General features: G+C 36.3%; 1 protein-coding gene across 3 annotated transcripts in view; it reads left to right on the top strand.

The window, feature by feature from the left end:
- The window catches only part of LOC309622452 (uncharacterized protein), a 665,771-nt gene that overhangs the window by 597,727 nt on the left and 52,965 nt on the right, over window positions 1-15,079 (top strand). The window contains exon 5 of one of the 3 annotated variants that reach the window (XR_014240881.1): window positions 12,621-12,785. The exons of 1 other annotated variant lie outside the window; for it this stretch is intronic. The gene's annotated coding sequence lies outside the window, so the exon portion shown is untranslated. Of the gene's footprint in view, window positions 1-1,556; window positions 12,786-15,079 lie in introns of those variants that run through there. One more of the 3 variants, XR_014240882.1, reaches the window with a different exon arrangement.

Here is a 15,079-nt window from a genome sequence, read left to right as displayed (position 1 = left end):
CAAGATCCTTTTTGACCCACCTCTTAGAGAAATGGAAAAAAATAAAATAAACAAATGGGACCCAATGAAACTTAAAAGCTTTTGTACAGCAAAGGAAGCCATTAACAAGATGAAAAGACAACCCTCAGAATGGGAGAAAATATTTGCCAATGAAGCAACTGACAAAGCATTAATCTCCAAAATATACAAGCAGCTCATGCAGCTCAATATCCCCAAACAAACAACCCAATCCAAAAATGGGCAGAAGACCTAAATAGACATTTCTCCAAAGAAGATATACAGATTGCCAACAAACACGTGAAAAGATGCTCAACATCACTAATCATTAGAGAAATGCAAATCAAAACTACAATGACATATGACCTCACACCAGTCAGAATGGTGTGGAGAATCTACAAACAATAAATGCTGCAGAGGGTGTGGAGAAAAGGGTATCATCTTGCTCTGTTCATGGGAATGTAAATTGATACAGCCACTATGGAGAACAGTATGGAGGTTCCTTAAAAAACTAAAAATAGAACTACTATAAGACCCAGCAATCCCACTGCTGAGCATATACCCTGAGAAAACCATAATTCAAAAAGAGTCATGTACCACAATGTTCATTGAAGCACTATTTACAATAGCCAGGACATGGAAGCAACCGAAGTGTCCATCGACAGATGAATGGATAAAGAAGATGTGGCACATATATACAATGGAATATTACTCGCCATAAAAAGAAATGAAATTGTGTTATTTGTAGTGAGGTGGATGGACCTAGAGTCTGTCATACAGAGTGAAGTAAGTCAGAAAGAGAAAAACAAATACCATATGCTAACACATGTACATGGAATCTAAAAAAAGAAAAAAAATGCTTCTGATGAACCTAAGGGCAGAACAGGAATAATGACACAGGCATAGAGAATGGACTTGAGGACACAGGGAGGGGGAAGGGTAAGCTGGGATGAAGTGAGAGAATAGCACTGACATATATACACTACCAAATATAAAATAGATAGCTAGTGGGAAGCAGCTGCATAGCACAGGGAGATCAGCTGGGTGCTTTGCGACCACCTAGGGGATGGATAAGGAGGGTGGGAGGGAGACGCAAGAGGGAGGGGATATGGTGATATACGTATGCATATAGCTGATTCACTTTGTTATACAGCAGAAACTAACACAACACTGTAAAGCCATTATACTGCAATAAAGATGTTAAAAAATAAAAACAAACCTATTGCCATCCTACCTGACATTTTTCTTGCCGTGGATATGGGCGGCGAGCTACACTACTTGAAAATTGTTTGTCTGAAAATAGCAGGTATGTCACACTTGTTTCAGAATGTTTTTCATGGAAAGAAAGCCTCAAGTGGGGGCTTCCCTGGTGGTGCAGCAGTTAGAAATGTGCCTGCCAATGCAGGGGACATGGGTTCAAGCCCTCGTCTGGGAAGATCCCACATGCCATGGAGCAGCTAAGCCCATGCACCACAACTACTGAGCCTGCACTCTAGTGCCCGCGATCCACAACTACTGAAGCCCATGCACCTAGAGCCTGTGCTCCACAGCAAGAGAAGCCCGCACACCGCAAGGAAGAGTAGACCCTGCTCACCGCAACTAGAGAAAGCCCGCATGCAGCAACGAAGACCCAATGCAGCCAAAACTAAATAAATAGAATAAATAAATTTATTAAAATAAAAGAATGTATATTTGATATGCATGCCTAGATGATACACACAAGCACACATACATTAAAAACAAGTCTTTTTGTTTTGTTTATGGTTTCCTTTGCTGTGTAAAAGCTTTTGAGTTTAATTAGGTCCCATTTGCTTATATTTGATTTTATTTTCATTACTTTAGGAGGTGGATCCAAAAAGATATTGCTGCAATTTATGTCAAAGAGTGTTTTGCCTGTGTTTTTCCTCTAAGAGTTTGTAGTATCTGATCTTACATTTAGGTATTTAATCCATTTTGAGTTTTTTGTGTGTGTATGGTGTTAGGGAGTGTTCTAATTTCATTCTTTTACATGTAGCTGTCCAGTTTTCCCAGCACCAGTTATTGGAAAGACTTTCTTTTCTCCATTGTTTATTCCTGCCTCCTTTGTCATAGATTAATTGACCATGGGTGCGTGGATTTATTTCTGGGCTTTCTATTTTGTTCCATTGATCTATATTTCTGTTTTGTGCCAGTACCATACTGTTTTGACAACTGTACCTTTGTAGTATGGTCTGAAGTTGGGGAGCCCGATTCCTCCAGCTCTGTTTTTCTTTCTCAAAATGGCTTTGGCTATTCAGGGTCTTTTGTGTCTCCATACAAATTTAAAAAATTTTTGTTCTAGTTCTGCGAAAAATGCCATTTGTAATTTGATAGGGATTGCATTGAATCTGTAGATTGTCTTGAGTAGTATAGTCATTTTGACGATATTGATTCTTCTAATTCAAGAACATAGCATATCTTTCCATCTATTTATGTCATCTTCGATTTCTTTCATCAGCATCTTATAGTTTATGGAGTACAGGTCTTTTGCCTCCTTAGGTAGGTTTATTCCCAGATACTTTATTCTTTTTGATGTGATGGTAAATGGGATTGTTTCCTTAATTTCTCTTTCTGATCTTTTGTTGTTAGTGTATAGGAATGCAAGGGATTTCTGTGTATTAACTTTGTATCCTGCAACCTTATTGAATTCACTGATGAGCTCTACTAGTTTTCTAGTAGCATCTTTAGGATTTTCTATGTATAGTATCATGTCTCTGCAAACAATGAGAGTTTTACTTTGTCTTTTCCAATTTGGATCCCTTTTATTACTTTTTCTCCCCTGATTGCCATGGCTAGAACTTCCAAAACTATGTTGAAGAAAAGTGGCGAGAGTGGACATCCTTGTCTTTTCCTAATCTTAGAGGAAATGCTTTCAGCTTTTCACAGTTGAGCGTGATGTTAGCTGTGGGTTTGTCATATACGGCCTTTATCTCACAGACATAGAAAATAAATTTATGGTTACCAAAGGGGAAAGGTGGGGGGGAGGGATAAATTAGGAGTTTGGGATTGACATATACACACTACTATATTTAAAATAGATAACCAACAAGGATATACTGTATAGCTTAGGGAACTCTACTCAATAATCAGTAATAACCTAATGGGAAAAGAATTTGAAAAAGAATAGATATATGTATAACTGAAGCAGTTTGCTGTATACCTGAAACTAACACAACATTGTAAATCAACTATACTCCAATATAAAAAAATAAAAATAAAAAAAAAAAAGAACAAAGTCTTCAGCATGGCTGGCCATTCAGAAGACATGTGTAGGTGAATATTTGTAAATCTATGGGTGTTTGTTCCTGAAGGGAAAAAAAAAGAATCCTGCTTTAGTTTCTTCTAAAAGCTCATAGAATTCCTAGGAAGATTTAAGATTTTGAGAAACATCAATGACAATTTAGTATAGGGGTGTGAAATATAAAATAGGAGAAAAGTGCTTTCTAGCTAAGAGTAACTCAGATCTGTATGTCAGAACCAGGGTTAACTCTTCTCTATTCCCACTGCATACTCATAACATGAATATAAAATGTCCTTCTGACTTCCTGGGTAGGGATGCTCTTCAGTTGAAATACTGGAAGTGATTTTACTTTTTGTGTGCCTGACAAAGGCATTAAACTTAGGACAGAAAGCTAAAACTGGCATAAGTTCAAGAACGGTTAAGTAGAAGCTTGGCAGACCCAATGCCTCTGCAAGGCTCTGTCTTCAAGCACTCATGGAGCACATTTAGTAATCAAGGGAGCTAGCAGATGGCTAAGAGGCACCTCACACACTTCTTGTTCTGTGCCTTGTCAAATAACCAAAGAGGAAACATACCACTTTTCATTAGCGTTATCACATTGGATTGCAATACATATCGGGGGCAGGTATGTGAAACTTGTATTATACATAACCTTAGGATATTAACACTGAGCAAGATATAAACTATAAGTACTGACATATGTTAGTAGCACATAACAGGTCCGCTCAAATAAAAGTTTCAGTATATTTGAAAATGATCATTAGAAATTTAAGTAAATTTACTGCTTTCTGCTGTACTATTTTAAGAAGATAGCACAAAAGATATCTTAATTAAAAAATTGTGCATTAGTCTTTTTGAGATTCAGACATCTAAGTTAACAGGCGTTCTTCATACAGCAAATGCTGTAAAACTGTTATTAATCAGAGAATTAGCAGCTGACTTAAGATGAAATCATGAGTCCAGGACCAGAAACTAGGCTTCCAAATGGTTACTCAAATCTCAGATCACTTAAATTTCCACACTGTGTTTTGTCTATTTAATATGCACAGCCTCTGCTGAAGCCCTTCACTTTAAACCGTCTCAGTATTTCCTTCTGAAGCCCTCACCATGCACAAGACACAGAACCCAACACACACAAACTGTACTTGCTCTCTCAGGCACTTCTATTCTCAGCTGTTATGACCGGGAATTATAATCTGCTTTTAGTGGCATTATACATTTTTAATTAGTCTAGAATTATTTATTGAGAATGTCATGATGAAAATGGCCAGAATATTCTAAAATTTAAGGTGTAGGACACTGCAGAGACTTAGATTCTATTACATTTACCCATTCAGGTCTTGGTTTACATGTGTAGAAATAACTGTCCTGATTATCAAAGTTGTCTCTGAGGATTAAATATGAATGTATTTATAAGTGTTTTAGACATCATCAATTGTTATTTTTAGCTCTTGATCAGAAACTGCCACTGCCACAAAAATGAACTGTTTTCTTTAGTTTGTAACTTGAGGAAATATAGACAGATGCTCAAAATATTTTTAAAATGAATACATTTCTCAGGTCTTTACTCCAGATTAAGTTGCTCCAGCTGCTGCCCTTGTACCTGCTACTGATTTATCTCTCTCTTATATTTAAATATTAGGAGTTCTCCTATTTTAATGGCAAGTGCCAACTGCTACAGAAAGCTTTTTTTAACCCCTCCAGCTGGACAGCACAAATTGATTCAATATGTATGTTGAGAATCTGCATTGTGCCTGACCCTGTGGCAGAGCTCTGTATTCTTTTTCTGGCCTTCCTTAGTATGTTTTCTATGCTTTCTTTAGGAAACATGTCCTGTTCCCCCTCAAATTATTTACTAAAGCACATGTTTCATTTCTTACTGTAGTGCATGAGTTCCTGAAAGCCAGACTCTGTGCTTTAATTTATGTTTAGATTTGCTGCAACATCTTTTACAGTATTTCACAATGAATCCTTAATAGGAAGCCCCTGAATGTATCAGTGAATAAATGGATAAATGAATGTGATTCCTTAGCTTCATTTTTTCCTGATATTTCTACCTCCAGGCATTGCTCTGTTTTTATTCATTTTCCAACATATTAGAGTAACACTCTTAAAATGTAGATTAGCCTCATGCAATACAAAAACATTTCTTTACCAAGGTCATTTTTATAATTAAAGTAAGTTTCCTCCCACTTTTCTGACAGTGTCCTCTTTCAGGCTTTTCTTTCTTAGTCTACTCTTTAAATTTCAATGTTTCTTAGGGTTCTGCCTTGTGAAATTACTTTTGCTTTTATTCCCATAATTCTCTGAGAGTTTTCACCCATTCCCATTTTCAATTATATTTTTTTAAGAATGAATTTCAAATCTCTAATTCAAATCCAGATTCTTCTCCTAAATCTTTCTGTTTATCCAACTCCCTACAGCCCAGGATCCCTTGCATGATCCAAGGAACATCCTACACAACATGTCAAAGTGGCAACTCGTCATCTCTGCTATCCCCCAGCTCCCCATTGCTCTTCCTTTTCAAAGTCTATTCTGCCAGGGAATGACACACAGACTCGCCAGTCAGTTGCCCAAGACAGACCCCGAGGCACCTTTCCTAACTCTGTATTCTCCCTTTCCTACTGTTAACACTAATATATTAATATATCTCTGGAATCCACTCACCTCACTCTACTCTCAGTGATACTTTACTACTTAAGGCCATTATCATCGCCTTCAAATACCACATTAATGTCTACTAACTATAGTATTGTATTCCTCTATGATAGACCCTGATCTCCTATCATTTACCCCACTAGAGCCAAGGAAATGTTCCTAAAGATAAAATCTGATTATGAAGCTCCACTGCTTAAAAGCCTATCACAGGGTCCCTACTGTGCTTAGAATAGAGTCCAAAAGCTTTCTGTGGTTTACAAGGTCCTATGTAATCTACCATCTATTTAATTCTATTTATCTATTTATCTTCCCTCCTTACCGGTTTCCCCCAACGATGCTCACAATTTCTCCTAGTTCCTGGAACACATCCTGCCACATGTGAACCCCTGCCTGCTCCAGGCTTCACTCCCACCCCACCAGATCATGGACCCCATGTCACTCTTGCACTCTCTGTACTCCTGATGTACACTGGGTTCTCCCATAAACGTAGCTCAAGTTCTTTAAAGTACTTCTTGTTCATTATTGCCCACGTTCTTATGCTCTTCACTTAATCTTATCTCTATCTTCTATATTTACATTATAGATTTTTTCTTAAAACACTAATTGGTACTGCATGATAGTTACACTTCATTGTATCTACAGACACATTTGTATTGTTATTTGCTCAGTTGATATATGGTTATATAATATATATACAAAATAACTTAAAAAACAGATTCCTTATGAACTCATATTATTGGGCTCAGAGAGACTACTTAATGATTAGCTGTGGTTAGCATCAAATACATCGGTTTATAATTTCAGCAGTTCACCATTTAACAGTTTGGAAAGGGCATTTTTAAAATTATGAGAGATACACCAAGTAATGAAATGGCATTGCATTTCTGCCAGGGAGTTTTCTTAGACATTGAGAATAAATTTTAATTGTAGAATAATTATAACTTTTCAAATTAACCTATTCTGGAATTTAGAATTTCCATCTGTGATTTTAAGATACATTCAATCTTCAGTACTGAAGGAACCCTTGTTCGCTTCCCTGAGACAAATTGATGATCATATTTTCTACCGCTCAGCATTTCATAGCATAATCTTATGCAGTTTTATAGGTTCAGAATAATTTGCACAAGTGTATATGGCTAAAAAAATGAGTAAAGATGAAAATTTGTACATGTTGCCATTTTCCTCTTTTCTTAGTTTAGGGTAAAGCTTCTCTATTGTCTTGAATAATTCAGATTTCTTTTTCTTGCAGAAGAAAAACGAGACAGGTGATTCAAACTGAGGCAGACTAGGCATTTCCAATTGACAGCTATAACCTTGTGTAACCAAATCCATCAGAGGCATCCTGTTATAGATAAAGTGCTGAATGTTTTCATTTCCTTTTTTTGTAAAAGAGGTCAGAGTGTCCAACTGGCAGTATCTTGGAGCCCAAGGGAGGTTTGTAATGTTATTCTCCATCTAGTAAGATGTATTAGGACTCTTTATTGAAACACAGAACAAGGTCTCAACATTTTTTGACTTTTTAGAAAATTTTATTTGGAGATAGAGTAGAAAAATGCCTGCCAAGCTAAAAGTAACTAGAGCATATCTGTCAGGCTTACGCATTTTGTGTGCTGTAAATCCTAGATTATGTTGAGTTGAAAATATTTAGTAAGATTAAGGAATCGCAAGATATTTTCACCTTGGTTCAGTAAGTCACTAATAAATATATAAAAATACATAAATATAAATATCTTTTTGAGTAAACTTTATGCCATTAAATTACTGAATTGAATGCATATGGTGTATCAGCATTACTAAAGAATTGGATTGACCGATGCTTTTTATTTTAGTCACAAAAAAGGTATATGATTTCAGTAATAGGAAAAGTTTTTTTTTTTTTTTAAAGCTCCCGTTAAAGAATACAAATTAATCACAACACCATGGAGAAAGTTTTCAGGATTCATTTCTACGTACACATGAAACACTCAAAGTCAAAATGCTATTTTAAACTAATGAGGAAAACCAGGACAAAAGAAATATTGTTTTGAATCTACCAAAAAAAGGATACAGGAGGATCAAGATCACAAAAATAACTAAAGGCGGCATTGCTGAGATAAGAAAATCAGCATTATGCCCTGCAAAGCAGCAGTGCCCTTGAAAATTTAACAGCTTGGATTAACTATATCTACTACATGGTTACTAACATAGAAATCCTGAAAACAATCTTTATTCTTTTATAGGAGTGCTGGTTATAACTGTTACCAACATGTGAGTCTAGAAATTCATTTCATGGAAAAGAATAGCAATATGCTTCCCAGAAAGAAATCACCTATTTTTTTTAATAGGCTGATTGAGAAAGAAGAATTAGGGAAAACAAATTTCTAGAACTTCCTCCCAAAAAAGGATCATTATATCTGTTCTAATCTGATAACGCTTGCAAAATTTCAGCATGTTAAGATGGAGAAAAATGCTATTATAAACATTTTGGTTTCTTCATCTTTTATCCTCATCTTTCTTTTAAAAAAAACTTTCCAAAGCTCCCTTTTGCATCTTATATTTCTCAGTTAAATTTTCAGCACTGTCAGTCAATTAGTTGATGCTACCCCAGGTGGTGTATAATTTTTTTTTATAGTAAATAGGATTAATATCTATAAATTAATTGAAGTTATCATGTTGGCTACAAAATTCTAAGCACTCCACAGGCAATTTTGGTCCAGAGCTCCCAATCTTAAATACAGCGCTATAAATGACATTGCTTCTTTGGGATGTGTGGTTTCTTCCATTTTTGTGATAGGTATTCTGATTGTACACATTGTAAAACTGTTGTTCAGGAGTGAAAGTCACTTAGCTTGGGAGTGAGTCTGGAGATCAAAGAGACATTTTTGGTCTTTTTTTTTTTTAAGTATACACGAGTTCCTGTGACCTAATAAATTATTTTTCACTTTGTGTAGAGTGGCTCAGGGAAGAGAAATAACTGAAATTGATGGTAATGCAAATTATTGGAAAGTAAAGAGGTCAGACAGGTGATGATTTCTAGCTAGAAACTTCGCTTTTGTATTTTAAAGACAATTAACTGTCTGAAGAACTTTCATAAATTTTTCAGTATTTATATCCTTGAATTTATGGAAGGTAAAATGAACTGTAAGTGGCATTTGCAAATTTTGTGAAACTTGAAGGTCCCATCAATATCAAGTTTATTCTCCCTGAAGCCATCTTCTATTTACTCCCAGATAAGCTATATTAATCTTTTTTATTCTTGTCACCTTGTTTGGATTTTCCAGTTTCCTTCAGTTTTTCAAATCTTATCCATCTTTACCTCCCAGCCTTCATTTTTATTTTTCCTTGGCTCCAGGAAAGATGAATTACATGGCTAAGCATCTCTCCATTTTTTACTGAGAACCTCATTCTCTGAATGATTAAAAAACAACATTTACCAGAAATGTGTGTGGTGTGTGCATGTGACTGTGTATTGATTTCTACGTTTTTTCCCCTTACTAGATTATAAGTCCTTTAAGGGCAGTGTCCATATTGCATTTCTCTCTACCGCTCAGGATGGGATGCTGCTGGTAATTTCTAAACATTTTTAAATGATAGATTTATGAAACAAGTAGAACTTGGGTTATCCATCTTAATGAATCCTACTTCAGTGAGTCAGGATGAATCTCACCAGGGTAGAAGCAACACTCATTTCAAATTCAACATGATTTTAGTATTCAACAGTAGCTTTGCCTTGACCTTTCCTTGTAATTGCCTGAAGACATCCTTAATGATTACAGGGTTCACTCTGAGGCATTCTACATTAGTGTCCCATAAATCATTGATCTTAAGAGTAAAAAACTGAAAAACTAAAAAGTTTGCCACTTTGTTTTTAAAAAGTACAATGACTGGGTGATTCTATCCCAGAGTGGGTGGGTGGGTGTGTGATGGTTAATTTTATATATGTCAACTTGTCTGGGTCATGGTGCCAAGATATTTGGTCCAACATTGTTCTGGATGTTTCTGTAAGGGTATTTTGGAATGAGATTAACATTTAAATCGGTAGCCTTTGAGTAAAGTAAACGATTTGATACATATTTATATTGCAAAATGATTACCACGATAAGGTTAGTTAACGAATCCTTCACTTCCCATAATTACCATTTTGTTGCTGTTGTTGTTATGATGAGAACAATAAAGCTCTACTCATAGCAACTTTAAAGTATATGATACAATATTGTTAACCATAGTTACTATGCTGTAATTAGATCTCCAGAACTTATACATCTTATAACTTAAAGTTTGTACCCTTTGACCAATATCTCTCCATTTTTCCCACCCCTCAGACCCAGGCAACCAATTTTCCAATCTCTCTATGAGTTCAGTGTGTTTAAATTTCACTTATAAATGAGATCATATGGTATTTTTTGTCTGTCTGACATATAAATTAGCATAATGCTCTCAAAGTCCATCCATGTTGTTGCAAAATGGCAGGATTTCCTTCTTTCTCATGATTGAATATATATATCACACATTCTTTATCCATTCATCTATCGATGGACAATTAGGCTGTTTCCATATCTTGGCTATTGAATAATGCTGCAATGAACATGGGAATACAGATATCTCTTCAGATAAGGATTTTATTTAATCTCCTTTGAATATATACACAGAAGTGGGATTGCTAGATCACATGGTAGGTCTATTTTTAATATTTTGAGGAATCTCCATTCTGTTTCCCATCATGGCTCTACCAATTTACATTCCCACTAACAGCACATCAGGGTTTCCTTTTCCTTGCTTGATTCCTCTGGCTAGGACTTAACAGTACTCTTTTGAATAGGAGTGGTGAGATTGGGCGTCCTTTGTTTTATTTCTGATCTTAGAGGGAAAGCTTCAACCTTTTTTACTCTTGAGTATGATGTTACCTGTGGACTAGTCATATATGGCCTTTATTATCTTGAGATATGTTTAATCCACTTTGTTGAGAGTTTCTATCATGAGGGATATTGAATTTTATTGAATGCTTTTTCAGCATCTATTAAGATGATCATATGATTTTTATCTTTCATTCTATTAATATCATGTATCACATTTATTGATTTGCTTATGTTGAACCATCCTTACATTCCAGGAGTAAATCCCACTTGATCATGGTGTATGATCCTTTTAATGTGTTGATGAATTCAGTTTGCTAATATTTTAATGAGAATTTTTGCATCCAAATTCTTGAGGGATATTAGCCTGTAGTTTTTTTTTGTTTGTTTGTTTTCATTTTGTTTTTCTTTGTAGCGTCCTTATTTAGCTTTGGTATCAGGGTAATGCTGGCCTTGTAAAATGAGTTTGGGAGTGTCCCTTTCTCATCAATTTTTCTGGTAGTGTTTGAGAAGGAATGGCATTAATTCTTCTTTAAATGCTTGGTAGAATTCATCCATGATATTATTTTGTCCTGGACTTTTTGGGAGGTTTTTGATTACTGACTCAATCTTCTTACTTATTATTGGGCTGTTCAGATTTTCTATTTCTTCATGATTCAGGTTTCTTAGCTTGCATGTTTCTATGAATTGATCAATTCCTTCTAGGATGTCCAATTTTTCACATAATGTTCATAGTAGTGTCTTGTAATCCTTGTGATTGTGATTATGTTATATAAGTCTCCATCTTTGAGACTGGAGAGACAGATTCTCTTGTTGGCTTTGAAGAAGTAAGCTACCATGTCGTTAGAGGGCCATACAGAGAGAAGCTGATAAGTGTTGAGAGTGGCCCCCAGTCAATAGCCAGCAAGAAGATGAGGGCCTCAGCCCTACAACTGCAAAGAACTAATTTTGCCAACAACCTGAATGCACCCTGAAGAGGGTCCTGGACTCAGATGAGAACACAGCTTAGCTGACACATTGATTTCACCCTTGTGAGACCCTGAGCAGAAAATCCAGTTGTACTGAGCCTGTAACACTGACCATGGAAGCTGCGATAACAAATGGGTATTCTTGTAACCTGCTAAGCTTTAGTAATTTGTTATACAGCAATAGAAAACTAATACATTATGTAAGGACTTTTTCTAGCATTTGCTTTTTAGAGCACTAATTTCATGCATAAATTATCAGGAAAGGAAGATAAGATCAGCAATTATGTTCTAGATCATAGTTCAGACATGATTAAGGCAACAGCCTATGTTGTTTGGTGATTAGAGCCCACGTTCTTGAATCAGATCTCTGCAGTCTGAACCCTGGCTTCACCAATTAGTAACTCTTCCACTTTGGGAAAATTGCTTAATTGTTATATCTTTCAGTTTCCTCATTTAAAAAATGGGCCTAAAATAATAACATCCATATCAGAAGGATAATTAATTATTAAATGAGATAAAACATGAAAACATTTACAAAGTCTTTCAAATTGTAAAATACCAATAAATTAGTGATTATTTAGAAAAAAAAGGAAACTATGTCTCACCCAGATAAGTCAGGTAAAAAATGAACAGGGAATACAGGGGGCAGGCGATAAGCAGGTAAGAAAAGTGAGGATGATAGATAGTCTTAAAAAAAAAACTGATAAATAAGAATTGTAAATGACTAACAAACATTGAGGGTTGTTACGGGCTGAATTGTGTCCACTCAAAATTCATATATTGGAGTCCTAATTCCTAGTATATCAGAGTGTGTCTGTATTTGGAGATAGGTCTTTAAAGTGGTGATTAAGTTAAAACAAAGCCATTAGGATGGGCCCTAGTCCAATCTGACTGGTGTCCTTATAGGAAGAGGAAATTTGGACATACAAAAGGACTCCAGGGATACACACACAGAGGAAACACCATGTGAGGACACAGTGAGATGATGGCCATTTGCAAGCTAAGGAGAGAGACCTCAGAAGAACACAACACTGCTGGAACCTTGATCTTGGACTTCTGGCCTCCAGAACTGTGAGAAAATAATAAATTTCTGTTGTTTAAGCCAGCTAGTTTGTGGGACTTGGTTATGGCAATTGGAGCAGACTGAGACCAGGATATGTGATTTCTTCTTCACTTTGCCTCTCCAGATGCATTCCTCTCTACCCTGCTCTGACCAACAGGCGGCTTCATCTCTTCCCTGCTTCATCTCTGAATTTCTCGTTGGTGCCAAGGCTCCAGCTCTCACTGGACTCCTATCTTTTCTTTGACCCTTCCCCTCGGATATTAGTAAAGGCCTTCTGCTCTCCTGAGTTTCTTGGTGCCTCAACCTCCCATGTTTGTTTCTTTACAACATCTCACACCACCTGAGATGATCAGAACCTAAGAGAGAGGGGAAACTTAGGTATGTGGAGTAAGTGGTGGGCAGAGAATATAAAGATAAAATGCCATTTGGGGAAAATGGGTACAAGCAAGTAGAATAATTGTCTTAAATTGGTGGAACTGAAGGGGTTATCAGTAAGGAGTTTATTAGCTGACCTGATCCATGTGGGGAGATAATGAATTATTGAAAGGCAGCAAAAAGAGTTCACTTTTGCTCTGTCACCCCACATTTACTCCTTAGATTTTGTCATGAGTCCCAAGGCTTTAAATAGCATATAAATATATATATGTACAAGTCTATTGTGCAATATATGTACATGTGTGTGTACTTAAGACTCATATCAGTCAGGGTTCTTAGCAATGAATAATAGAACCAAGTTAGCTAGTTCAAGGAAAAAAATTTAACAGGATATATAGTTGCTCAAGGAATCATCTTTGAGGCCTGAGAACTAGGCTTGGAGGCTTCCCCTGGGCCCTAAACCACAGACTTCTCCAGGGGATAGACCACTGCAGCCACACCTGTGCTTACACTGCCATCCCTACAGGCACTGTGGGTCCTCTTGGAGCTTTTTCAGGCTTCCTCTGTCTCCTACACTTCCCTCGCTCGGATGGATCCCCTCAGCATCTGCCTCTTTGTCATGATCAGTTCTGTGGTTTAGGGTTCTCTCTATTCTTCCAGCACCCTAAGTTCATTTCCAGAAAGTCGTTCCCCTTTTCTTGACCTGACTCACTCCTTTAAATCTCCCAGGTCTTAGATCAAACATTACTGCCACAGAGAATTCTTCTCTGAACATTTTAACTAATATCTGTGACTTAGCCGGTGATTCTCCATCCCTTTATCCTATTTTTTCATAGCAATTATCACCATCTGAAACCATATGACTTTATTTTTTGTTTTTTATTATTATTATTATTTTGGCTATCACTGCCTGAATATTTAAGTTCTATTAGATCAGTTCTAATAGGTTAGATTACGGTTCTTTTCTGTCTTGTTCAGCTCTGTTCTCCCAGCTCTGAGAATAGTGCCTAAGATGAATGGATGCTCCCAATATTTGGTTGAATGAATAAATGAAGTATTCTAAAGGCCCAGGGGAAGCAGTATCCAACTCTGGTCAGCTAACATTTGAATTAGATTTTAAAGAATCAGGAGTTTTTTCAGATAGACATAGAAAGGTATCAGGGAGAAAGTAACACTTGCACATAAGCCCAGAGTGATGAAAGGCACAGAGTGAGATGCTTAGTGAGTAGCTCAGGGTGCTGGGAGCAAAGAGTGCGTGTGAAATAGGAATGGCAGCCAAGAGTCTAAAGGCAGCTGGCGTCCAGATTGTCAAAGTTCTGTACATCAGGTTTAAAGTGTATTTGTTTGACATTAGGACAAAAGATGAAAGTCTTTAAAGCAGGGGTCTGATATGGTCAGATTTGTTTAAAGGCAGTGATTCTCAAAGTGTGGTCTGTGGCTCCATGGGAGTTCCTAAGACACATTCAGGGGGTCTGCAAAGTTAAAACTTTTTTATTTTTTTCGTAATACTGACATTATTTGCTTTTTTTTTCACTGGCTTGCTATTTGCACTGATGGGTAAAACTCCTGGTGTCTTAGCCCACATGAAGTTAGGAGTACCAAATAGTACTAGTAGTCTTTATATTCTTGCAGTTAAAAACAAAGATCCAGTGTCACTTAAGAAAGTGCTTGGTGAAATAATACAAATTATTGATTTTATTAAATCATGACCCTTGAGTAAATGTTTTTTTCATATTCTGTGTGGTAAAATGGGAAGTATACATGAAGCAGTTTTTATGCAAACCATAACTGTCTCAAGAAAGAACTTTTTTGTTGGCGTGTCTAGCTGAATAGGTTCATGGAAAATAATTTTTACTTGAAAGAATAACAGATAATAAATATTGTTACCCATACTTGGGTATTGACATATATATTGCAAAAATGAATG

This window comes from Balaenoptera borealis (assembly GCF_965194805.1).
Source record: "Balaenoptera borealis genome assembly, chromosome: 2".
NCBI classification, from domain to species: Eukaryota; Metazoa; Chordata; class Mammalia; order Artiodactyla; family Balaenopteridae; genus Balaenoptera; species Balaenoptera borealis.
The sequence above is the reverse complement of the archived record's forward strand: the minus strand, read 5'-3'. Positions and strand labels throughout refer to the sequence as shown.